A 10,747-nucleotide genomic window follows, 5' to 3' on the forward strand; every position below is an offset into this window, starting at 1 on the left:
TAAATGTTGCCTGCTGCATAGTGAACGTAAAAAACCCATTAAGTAATTCAAAAAAAGTGTCTCGGTATAATTTGCCAAATGTTCAAAAATTACTCAAATGACTTAATTTAATTGGGAAAAACGACGTAACAATATAATATCCCTGGGCTTCAGGTCCCCGGAATAGTTGACCTGAGATGTAAAGCACTTTAAGATGCTGCCATATTATATTTAGTAAGCACCCTTTACATGCAAATCCTGAAACTGAAAATCCTTTACCTGTGTGTGGACGTGTGCAGCACGTGGTGTTACTCACGAAGGCCTGCATTGCATACATCATCCCGGACACGCCATCCCATGTGCGCGCCTGCAGGCGCCGCGAGCGCTTCGTCGTACAGACGATTCTGCAGCAGGCAGAGCTGGGCCGTCTCCGTAACACCCTCCTCACCGATGCCCCCAGCTCACCGCCATCTCCTCAATTCCACGTTGAGGATGAGCAGGCAGAGATGGGCCTGCTTCGCTGCTCGCTGCATAAGGAGTCTCCTGGCGTATTGCACCCACCCCAGCCGTGCCACATGGAGAATGAGCAGGCAGAGAAGACTGGTGACGACTCACTGCTGAAGGGATCCGAGGAGGAATCAAGCAACGAGGATTCGTCAACTGTCTTCTACAGCGTATAAATCTACTCTGGCTTTTAAAGGAGGCTGCTATCCTAACTCTGTTTGCACGTGGACAAGGACATTGCAGTCGAGGACTATCTGTATATATATTAATAAATACGTTTATGATTTAACATGTCTCAATCATCTCATGTCTGTTCATACGAATCACGATGTGAATGAGGAAAACTAGAAATTATTGTTATTTTGTATATATTTTAAATTTTGGTTTAACATGTAGGCTTTCGCGCCCAATATCATCCATAGAGGTGTTTTTTGGATTAGATCGCATACATATATAAACGTGTCGTTAAAACCCGCCACCACTCGACACAGCCAACTAGTAAGGGTTGTCACGGAAACAGAACAAGCCAATTCGTCACTGGTACTTTGGAGAGCCAAGCCACAACATTTACAATTGGAGTACGACGTTTTGCCAGTAATTACAACTAGCTTCATCAGGCGACAGCCAGATTTGTGGCACTCTCGCGTAAAGTGGGGGGGGGGGGGGGGGAGATTACCGAGTCAACGTACATTATGCATGTGCATTATGAGAGCCCTTTGATCTTGTCCTTCCTGTCTATTGTGTATTAAAATAGCCGTACCAATGGTAATCCCTATTGAAGTATGCTGCCCTTTATAGGCATGCATTTAAATAATGTATTATTTGTTGGCACCCGTGTTCAGCAGTAGCAGAACACACGTGCCAACAAGGACACTCAGTTGATTCTAATGTTGAAGTTCTGTGCAAAACTAGCTACTACTGCCTAAGAATAATTCGAGAATCTATCGAAATTGGAAGAAAAATTTACAGTTCGGATAGCTACCGCCTTTGTGCTGTGTGGAAGCGACTCATCAAATAGTACATTAGATGAAACTCTGAGTACCCACTCAGGAGGTATAGTGGTAAAACAGTGGAGGAAAAAAAAGCATTTTTTTTTATTTGCCCTTGTTGAATGATAGAGTCGATACACACAGCAAGCGAGATTAAGAAAGCGCATCGGAAGAAATACCGGAGGAGAGAGAGAAGACAATTGCTTGCTGCAGAAGGAAAGGCATTCCTACCGAGGGAGACAAGTTGACAAAGATTTTGATCATGGGAACCGGTGGCGTGGCTCGATCTTCCCTATGTGCGCAACATGCTACCGAAGGAAAACAGAAAATCCTATTCAAAGGCTAAAATAAGCTCCATTTTTTGTATAAGAGCCCGATAAACAATAACCCCATCCATAGACTGAGGAAGAAAGGGAAGAGCCTGAACAAAGGGGAGGAGATTACGACGGAGATGGGTTGGAGGTGGAGAGAAGGGGAGAGGGAGGCCGTAAAGGCAGCTGCACATTCAAGGAAAGCGGTGTAGAAAGAGTTGAACGGGGACATGGAGACAGCAGAGACAAGGGTGGAGAAAGAGGAAGAGAGGATCTTTCAGTGCTCGCTACAGGAAACCCACAAAACTGAATTTCCTAAACTCGTGTCGCCTCCGTGACAGCAGCACCACGAACGCCACAGACTCACGCTCCCCAAATCGACAATACCATCTCCATTGCCGACCAGCCACGAGATGGTTGCTCTCAACACCTCGGTCGTGGTGTAAGCAGCAAAAGACTTCCGGCTGGTGAGCATCCGGCCATTACGAGGGTTGGAAAGAAACTGAAGCACGGGGCGACTCCCACAACCTTCGGGTATTTCCAAACTGGATGACGTCTTGGGATGAAGCTAGAAGTAAGCCAAATCTGCACTCAATAAATGGGACAAAGATTCCAGAGAAGCCTCCAGAAATGTCACAGGAGGCTCGGGTGTGAGAAACCAGACTCCATGTGGGGTCCTCCAGACCTTTGCCCTCCAGTTCATCAACATTTGTAAAAGCAGGACGTCTCAAAGGTACGTAGCATGGGTGAGGTACGAGGTTGAGAACCACGTTCCGAGATTAGGCGCTTTGACAGGTTGGGGTCCGAGTAAACTTTTAATGGAGCTCACCCTACGACATTACAGATAGAAGGATAGTGTGCCGGCACAATCCGGACACCCTGCTACACCGAAACAATCTGCTGCATCAAACTCCCTGGTACAGCTAAACACTGGCACGATTGCGCTCAAATACACACACACTCTCGCTCGGCCAGTTGGTACACAGGTTGTCAGTTGTGGGGGATGCGGGCCCCCGGCTCCCCCCCTGGGGGAGGGCTGATCTCGGGAGGGCTGCGGGCTCCGGACTCCTCGCTCGAGTGAGAGCAGCCGCTACTCGACTCCTCGCTCGCGGTGAGAGGGCTGCCGCTCTCCGGCTACTCTCCTCACGGCGCAGCCCCTCGGGTCCGCGGGTCCTGTTTGTGGGGCATAGCTCGGGGCTGGCACGTGGCTGCCTGGAATCAATCCGTCGCTTCTCAGCCACTCAAACGCGACGTCTCCGCTCACACAACCCCGCGCACCACTCACACGAACTAAACGGGGGGTCAGGGGTCAGAGGGCAATGACGTCCTTCGCACACGCGTTGCCGCCGATGCCGGGCAATGGAGATTGTTTAAAGGGCTGCGGGGCGGGGATTTGGAGTCGGTTTTAGAGCGACACACCAATCGCACGCGCAGGACGGGGGGGTCGGGGGTCAGAGGGCAGGGACGTCACTCGTACACGCGTAGCCGATTGGGGGGCTGTATGGGAGGTTATTTAAAGGGCTGTGGGGGCGGATATTCGGGATTGGTGTTAGCCCGCAGTCACGAAAGCTTTAAATCGAAATTTATGTTAAGTGTAATGTGTTGGTGTTAATAAATAGTGTTGCCTCCCAAGAAGTTGTGTGCGCCTATCTCAGCCCATTACATATAAGTGTAGACATGATTATGTAATTCTTGTGTTCATACAAGTGTAGTGACACAGCGCTGACTGCTGTCCAGCAGCGGCAACTGCAGTGGAAAGTTTGCACACACGCCATTGAGCATATATACGGGTATGCCGGCCGGGCAGAGGAATTGGGGCAAGGGTCATGGAAGACCTCATAGGGAAGCCTCTGGAACCCTCTGGTCGGTTCGAGAAGGGAGGCGTGGATAGGGCAGAGCCAAGCCGCACCGAGTAGAATATAGAATATAATATAAGCAGCGGAGAGCGACAGCTCTGGGCTGCCGGTTCTGGGAGTGGACTCGTCTCGACGTCGCTGTCGTTGCCACCGCATTCGCCCAATCATTGCGTGGCCAGACAGTCGTTGGCCTTCTCGGTCGACGCCATCGGTGCAACACGGACAGGGTCGTGTCTAGGCCGGGCTCTATGGCAACGTGGTCGAGAGAGTGAGGCCGGAGTTGGTGTGAACAAGATAATAAAGAGACGATGTCTCCTGCAACTACCTCGTCTCCGACAGTGTGTGCGACACACACCACACGTCGGAAGGAGAACACTTCACAAGTATAAATGCTGCCTGTGTCAGTCGAGTCACATTTGCTCTAATTTATTTTGATGGTGACCTAAGACAGGAGAAGCAAAATGCACTTCTTCAGGAAGTGATATTTTTTTCATAATGCAGAGGCTGTGCCTGATACACATCTTTCACGTGTTGTTTGGCAACCCTGGTGCCCAGTAAACGCCATATGGCCAGATCTTTGCATTGAATTCCAAGTATTAATTCCTCCATACTTGTGCACAGTTGAGTTTTTATTCCATTCCCTTCATGAACCATGTTTTTGAACTTTACATCATAGTAAGATAGTACATGCCGATGAATAATTAATAGATGCTTGAAAACATCTATCCCCCACCATCTGCCTGTGTTTGGCCTAAAACCCAATCACCCAGAATGCCCAAATTCACCTTACATACTCTAGGAATGTAAGCAGGTTAATGCCTGTATATCCATCACAATCATCACTCCCAAATGTGAAGACATGTCACGAGACTCGCTGACTTTTCTTAAAATACTTGAGAAATACAAATCATAGCTGAATATTTTCAATTCCATGTGTATAAGCCTTTGTCTCAGATTTATTGTAAAATAAATATACATGTACAATATAAACATTCAAATATCAGAAAATATTTAATGTATGTTGAATTTCTTTCACACTGTACATAACCAACCATGCTAAACAAGACATGATAAAAACAATCCAAGTCATGGGTTGCATACAATATGCAACTTTGGTTTATTGATTACAAATTACATAAAAGGTTCTGAAATTTTACAATACAGGTATAGTGCAATCTAAATAAGCAAATGTACTTTTACAGTGATTTCCCAAATGTTTATAACTACACAAATACTAGCATGTATGTTCCCAATAAAGTAGTCTCCTTCCAAAATGGCTAAAACCAAAATTAGTTTAGTTGTGCTCACAATATTGTTCACATATCCGTTCTATTTCAAGTGACATTTGAGTCTGTATGGATTTGCTGTGCAAAATACTGCTGCAACCATTCAATAACTCCAACCTTGAACGAACTTTATCACATTTTTCCAATACTTTGTTGTGGCACTTCCATTAACAGGGCAATTACTGTGCCCCATGGGCCCCACAAGTTCACAAGTAATTGCGATTCACACCACAGCACCTGAAGTACCATTGATGTTTAACAACCATGAATTAGCAGGACCAAGCGAACGTATCCTTCTGAGTAGAAACCTCGACCACCGCCATAAAATGCTTTCGGGCTTTCTACATCACGGGTAGTCAGCCATCCTTGTTCTCCTTGATGGTGTCAACCAGCTCTTTCAGACGCGACAGGTGGTACACGGCCCTGAGAAGAGACACGATTGAGAGAAAATTACTTGGTTGACTTATTATCAAGGTGGAAGCCAGAAAAATCTCACCAAGTCTCAGGAGGGTTTGGCAGTGATATTTTGCAAATTTCATCAGCGAGTGGTATGTGAGAGGAAAACGGAGAACCCGGTGAAAACAGAGGGAGTAAAATGCAAAACTCCGGATATAGATTCAAGATTCCATTGCCGTATTACTAACTCCTGGTTACCTAGCAGCCAAAATCTATAATATATGCTATTTCAAAACAGTCTCCCATCCAAGTAATAACCAGGCTTACCTGCTTAGCTTATAACATTCAAAATCTGACATCATACTTAGAGGCGGTGCAGCCTCTATGCTGTGCGTGAGTGTGGATATAAAGATAAATTCACAATGGCGTGGAGGGGTTTTCCCAGGGACGATCAGCCCCTAGAAAGACGTCCGTGTTGAAGCTGCCCGGGGAGGGGGCCTCGAAGCCAGGGGAGTCCAACTCCATGTGCGCCCTGCTCAGCAGCTCCTCCAATGAGGCTGTGCATCAAGAATCACGCATCGCACGTCACAACCACATGGGTGGCCGCTCAGCCGTCTCTGTGAGAAAAGACTGAATATGTACCTGAAAACATATGAAATGTCATCTGCTATATACAGACTATATATATACACACACCTAGGGATCTATTGTCCTCTGACACGGGCTCCTCGTTGGCTACATTCGTAAGGCCGGAGATATCCAAAACTTTGAGCCACTCTGGGTACTTTGGTCTGCTTTGCGGGCTCTGAGCGGCACCTGCTCTCTTTGTGCTGGTATCCGTCTCGTGGCTGCTGGTCTGGGAGTCCACATCGCAGTCACGCAGCCAGGCCGGGTACCTGAGCTCAGGAATGCTCGTGATCCCCGACACATCCAGCTTATCCTTTTGGCTTGTCAACCACCTGAGATAGGTACTTGTCGCACAGCCGCCGTTCGGCAAGTGCTCACGCCTAGTTGCTTCACTGCTCCGTAAGTACAACAAAACATTCGTCTGGTTAGAAAAGAAATAATTTTCGGGCTTTGCCGACAAATTTAATGGCATCACGGCCTTGTTGCTTCTCGCTGTTGAGCTCAACCGTTTAGTTGGCTTATTGCCCCTCACCAATGATGCGCCGAGGCTGTGCGCGGTGACCCCGAGAGATGACCGCTTGCCTCTGTGCGACACTGCGAGGTCTCGGTGGGCGCCAGGCGAGCGGAGCAAGGACTTGGAGGAACCGTCAACTGGCGCCGCTAGGAGCTGGTCCGTGGTTAGACTGACCGTCGGGCTATGAGCCACGACCGCTGCAGCGCAGCAGTGAGGCTGCACGTGCCCGAGATGAGGTCCTCCACAGGCAGCATGCCACCTGCAATGTAAGACCCACAGACATTTTACTGGTACACAATGAATTTGCTCTCCCCTAGATTCCTTGACCCCTGAATGGCAATCCTGCAATGTTGCCTTACTTTGCACCATCAGTAACTAATGATGTTATCCGTTTGTGGAGTTTGTGAGAATATGGGATAAATCAGTGCATGAGCTGTTATTGTTTAAACTTCAGATGTGTCCAGTCTAGGATCTGCAAATTTTGACACAAAGGTTGGAGGATCACTTAGATTTCACAAACTTTACAAACTCGATAATCAGTGAAGTTGCTGGAAGATGACAGGAGAAAGAAATGCATGCACCGACCTATCTGTTCAGACCTATGCTATCCTCTCATATGCGTGTGCTTACTGTGGATAGTTTTCTCTGACATAAAATGAACTCATTAATGGAATTTGCCAAGCATCCCAGTGTGGGACTCTCACGAAAATGTATCTTTAGACCTTATTAAGGGTTTTTTTTCTAGGGGAATTACATTACATTCATGATAGCATAGCATAATTGACAAGCACCCAGTACAAGCAAAAAAAATGGGGTTCTCCTCTCCAATTATCCCCCATCCAGTCAACTAGCTTCGATACCTTATGAGACCTCCTTTGCCAGTAACAAGATATAGTAATAGGTTTTTACCCTTTTATCTGGCACAAAAACTGACACTTTTATACAAGGGATCATGTTTGCGATAACCACAACGCAAGTAGTCAAAATGCAAACAAGAAGACGCTAAGAATAAGAAGACGCCTTTTGGCGTCTTCTGGTCCAACACCAGTGGAGACTGGGATCTCAGAAAAGCCGTCTCGGGTGTGGACCAATCAAATTCAAGGACAGTGCATATTATCAGTTGTCTTTTTTGTTTGCATTTTGACTACTTGTGTTGTGGTTATTGCAAACATGATCCCTTGTATAAAGGTGTCAGTGTTTGTGCCAGATAAAAGGGTAAAAACCTATTACTATAGCTTCAATACCATTGCACCGCCTGCACACTCGATAGCCACTCGAGCGCAAGCACCACGGAGTGATTCCTCGCGTGGCGAGAGGCGCAACCCACCCTCATCCACACTGCGCATCCTCCTCTCCTCCACGCGTCTCCGCTCCGCCATGCTGCGCGGCGCTGTGCTCTGCACGTATCCTGGGTGGCGGTGACGCACAGATTCCGCTCTGCTCAAAGTCCTCGATGTAGGCGTCCAGCGCACCGCTCGCCTACGAGCAGCACTGCTCTCCGCACACCACAGGGCTGCGCTAGCCCCCGCTTCCGGTCCGGAGCAGCGTGCTGCCCAGGCTGCCGCGAGGGCTTGTGTCCGTCACCGTGCTGTCGCCCGAAGGGCTGTTTGTCTCACCACCGTTGCAGTACATTTTGTACGATTTGGGATGCCTGGACCGGATGGGGCCAGGGAGAGGAATGGCTGTGGCTACAAGGTCACCACTGGTCCTGGTATGGGGGGCACCATGAGGAGCTGCTGTGTGCGGAAAGTGGGTCCGCTGTCGCAACGCGATCGCATGGGCCAGTGTCGACCACTTCGCGTTAGGTCTCTTAAGCTACTGTGGCTGTTGTCCTTTTTTCAACAAAAATTCCAGCCTTTCCCATGGTTTCCTTCATCACACCTGCAAGCTCTATGTACAATTGAAGTGTCATAAATGCACTACCTGCCTACTACTACATTATGAATGATATACATTTAAGAATTAGCTGGAGACAACTCCATGTTTAAATCACACTGTATTCAAAAGAGAAGGCTTAACATTTAACATTGGTTAACGTTTGGCATGCACACCTGCATATAAAAAAATTACCGTACTACTAATACAATGAATGCTAAATATTAAGTGGTATTACAGTAGTATGACTACTTATATTTATATATTATCGCACCTCCGAAGAGCACGGTTGGCTTTGTACGATGCGAAAGAGGTTCAACACACATATAGAATACAATACTTTCCGAGCACATTATGCGTACCGAACCTCCAAGTTCCTTACCCTACCCTGAATAAGAATGTGTGCGGAGTACAGCTCCTTTTTAAATCCATTGCTGGCTGACAGCTGTCCCATGCTATGCAGCTCCCAGGGGGAGGGGTTATTTACCATACTTCACCACGCTGGTCAGTGTGAGTTTGGTGATGGCAGGGGGCTATAGAAGTGCATTACAACCATGTACTGAATATTGCTGCACTGATGGCAGGGGGCTATAGAAGTGCATTACAACCACGTACTGAACATAGCTGCATTGGTGGCAGGGGGCTATAGAAGTTCATTACAACCACGTACTGAATATTGCTGCATGGATGGCAGGGGGCTATAGAAGTACATTACAACCACGTACTGAATATTGCTGCACTGGTGGCAGGGGGCTATAGAAGTTCATTACAACCACGTACTGAATATTGCTGAACTGGTGGCAGGGGGCTATAGAAGTGCATTACAACCACGTACTGAATATTGCTGCACTGATGGCAGGGGGCTATAGAAGTACATTACAACCACGTACTGAAAATTGCTGCACTTGTGGCAGGGGGCTATAGAAGTACATTACAACCACGTACTGAATATTGCTGCACTGATGGCAGGGGGCTATAGAAGTACATTACAACCACGTACTGAACATAGCTGCATTGGTGGCAGGGGGCTATATTAGTTCATTACAACCACGTACTGAATATTGCTGCATGGATGGCAGGGGGCTATAGAAGTACATTACAACCACGTACTGAATATTGCTGCACTGGTGGCAGGGGGCTATAGAAGTTCATTACAACCACGTACTGAATATTGCTGCACTGATGGCAGGGGGCTATAGAAGTACATTACAACCACGTGCTGAATATTGCTGCACTGGTGGCAGGGGGCTATAGAAGTACATTACAACCACGTACTGAATATTGCTGCACTGATGGCAGGGGGCTATAGAAGTGCATTACAACCACGTACTGAATATTGCTGCACTGGTGGCAGGGGGCTATAGAAGTACATTACAACCACGTACTGAATATTGCTGCACTGGTGGCAGGGGGCTATAGAAGTGCATTACAACCACGTACTGAATATTGCTGCACTGATGTTCGCCACGTGAGAGCCACACAGCAGGACAATGCTATACTGTACAATATTGAAATGATTCTCCTACAAATACTAAACATTATTGTCTTAACAATCAATACTACTTTTAACATGAACAATAACTAATAAATGCACGCGTAGTAATCGCCGTGCTAACCCTTAGCGTGCAATGTGAGCAGAACTTGTGTTGTAAGTCGTACCCAGTCCATTACCGTGCCACACACTCCCATTAACAAACCAACGACATTTACTGAATGTCCTCCTCCTTTACACGGCACAACCAGACAACACTTTGCACACCGAAGTGTCCAAGCCGCGTGCTGAGTGAAGCAAACCCCATTCAATTCTAGATTTAAAGCTTTCGTGACTGCTAGGATCCATACTCTTTGGTTCTATTGGGTAAAGTCACGTAGGTGAAAATTGTTATTTTATTTTCACCTACGTGACTTTACCCAATAGAACCAAAGAGTATAAACCCCATTCACTCTGCGCTCAGCGTTCAACAAAGTTGAACCTGGCTCGCCCTCACGCCTGCCCATCTCTCTCCGTCTCTCACCGGAGATTATTCCATTGATCGTCTTCGCCTTGCCGTCCAGAGATCCGTGTGGATTATCCGTGAGGGTAGTTAAAGGTCGCGGTTATTCGGAGAAGTTTTTTTTTATTAATTTTCCCGCCACAACCGCCGCGTCGCCAACGGCCGCTGAAGGCGATGTCCGAGACGCGCGGCCTGCGCATGCGCACTGAGGGTTGAGAGAAACCTGCGGGGAGGGGCAGCGGGGGGCGGGGAAGCCGCCGCCGTTGGCCACACCCACATTCTGGCCACGCCTATATTGAACCGACGTCACGGTGACATCATTCTGGGTCGGACTTTATCGTGGGCTGGCTGTGCACGCGAGGAGCTCCTGACTTCTGACTCTGAATTCGAGAAAAAATCAAAGATTCACGATGTCT

The 10,747-nt window shown here is 47.6% G+C and overlaps 1 long non-coding RNA gene across 2 annotated transcripts; it reads right to left on the reverse strand.

Moving 5' to 3' along the window:
- Positions 1 to 4,719: 4,719 nt before the first annotated feature.
- Positions 4,720 to 10,544, reverse strand: LOC142924669 (uncharacterized). Of its 2 annotated transcripts, none has more exons than XR_012941783.1 (5): positions 10,353 to 10,544; positions 7,790 to 7,953; positions 6,481 to 6,721; positions 5,743 to 5,878; positions 4,720 to 5,348 (listed from the first exon to the last, which is right to left on the reverse strand). It is a non-coding gene; the product is annotated as an uncharacterized LOC142924669 (long non-coding RNA). The 2 variants fall into 2 exon arrangements; XR_012941784.1 differs by having other exon boundaries at positions 7,790 to 7,870; positions 10,353 to 10,543.
- Between the last annotated feature and the right edge of the window lie 203 nt (positions 10,545 to 10,747).

This window comes from Petromyzon marinus, chromosome 15 (genome assembly GCF_048934315.1).
Source record: "Petromyzon marinus isolate PM22_M1 ecotype Great Lakes invasive population chromosome 15, UKy_Petmar_22M1.pri1.0, whole genome shotgun sequence".
In the NCBI taxonomy this organism is placed as follows: Eukaryota; Metazoa; Chordata; class Hyperoartia; order Petromyzontiformes; family Petromyzontidae; genus Petromyzon; species Petromyzon marinus.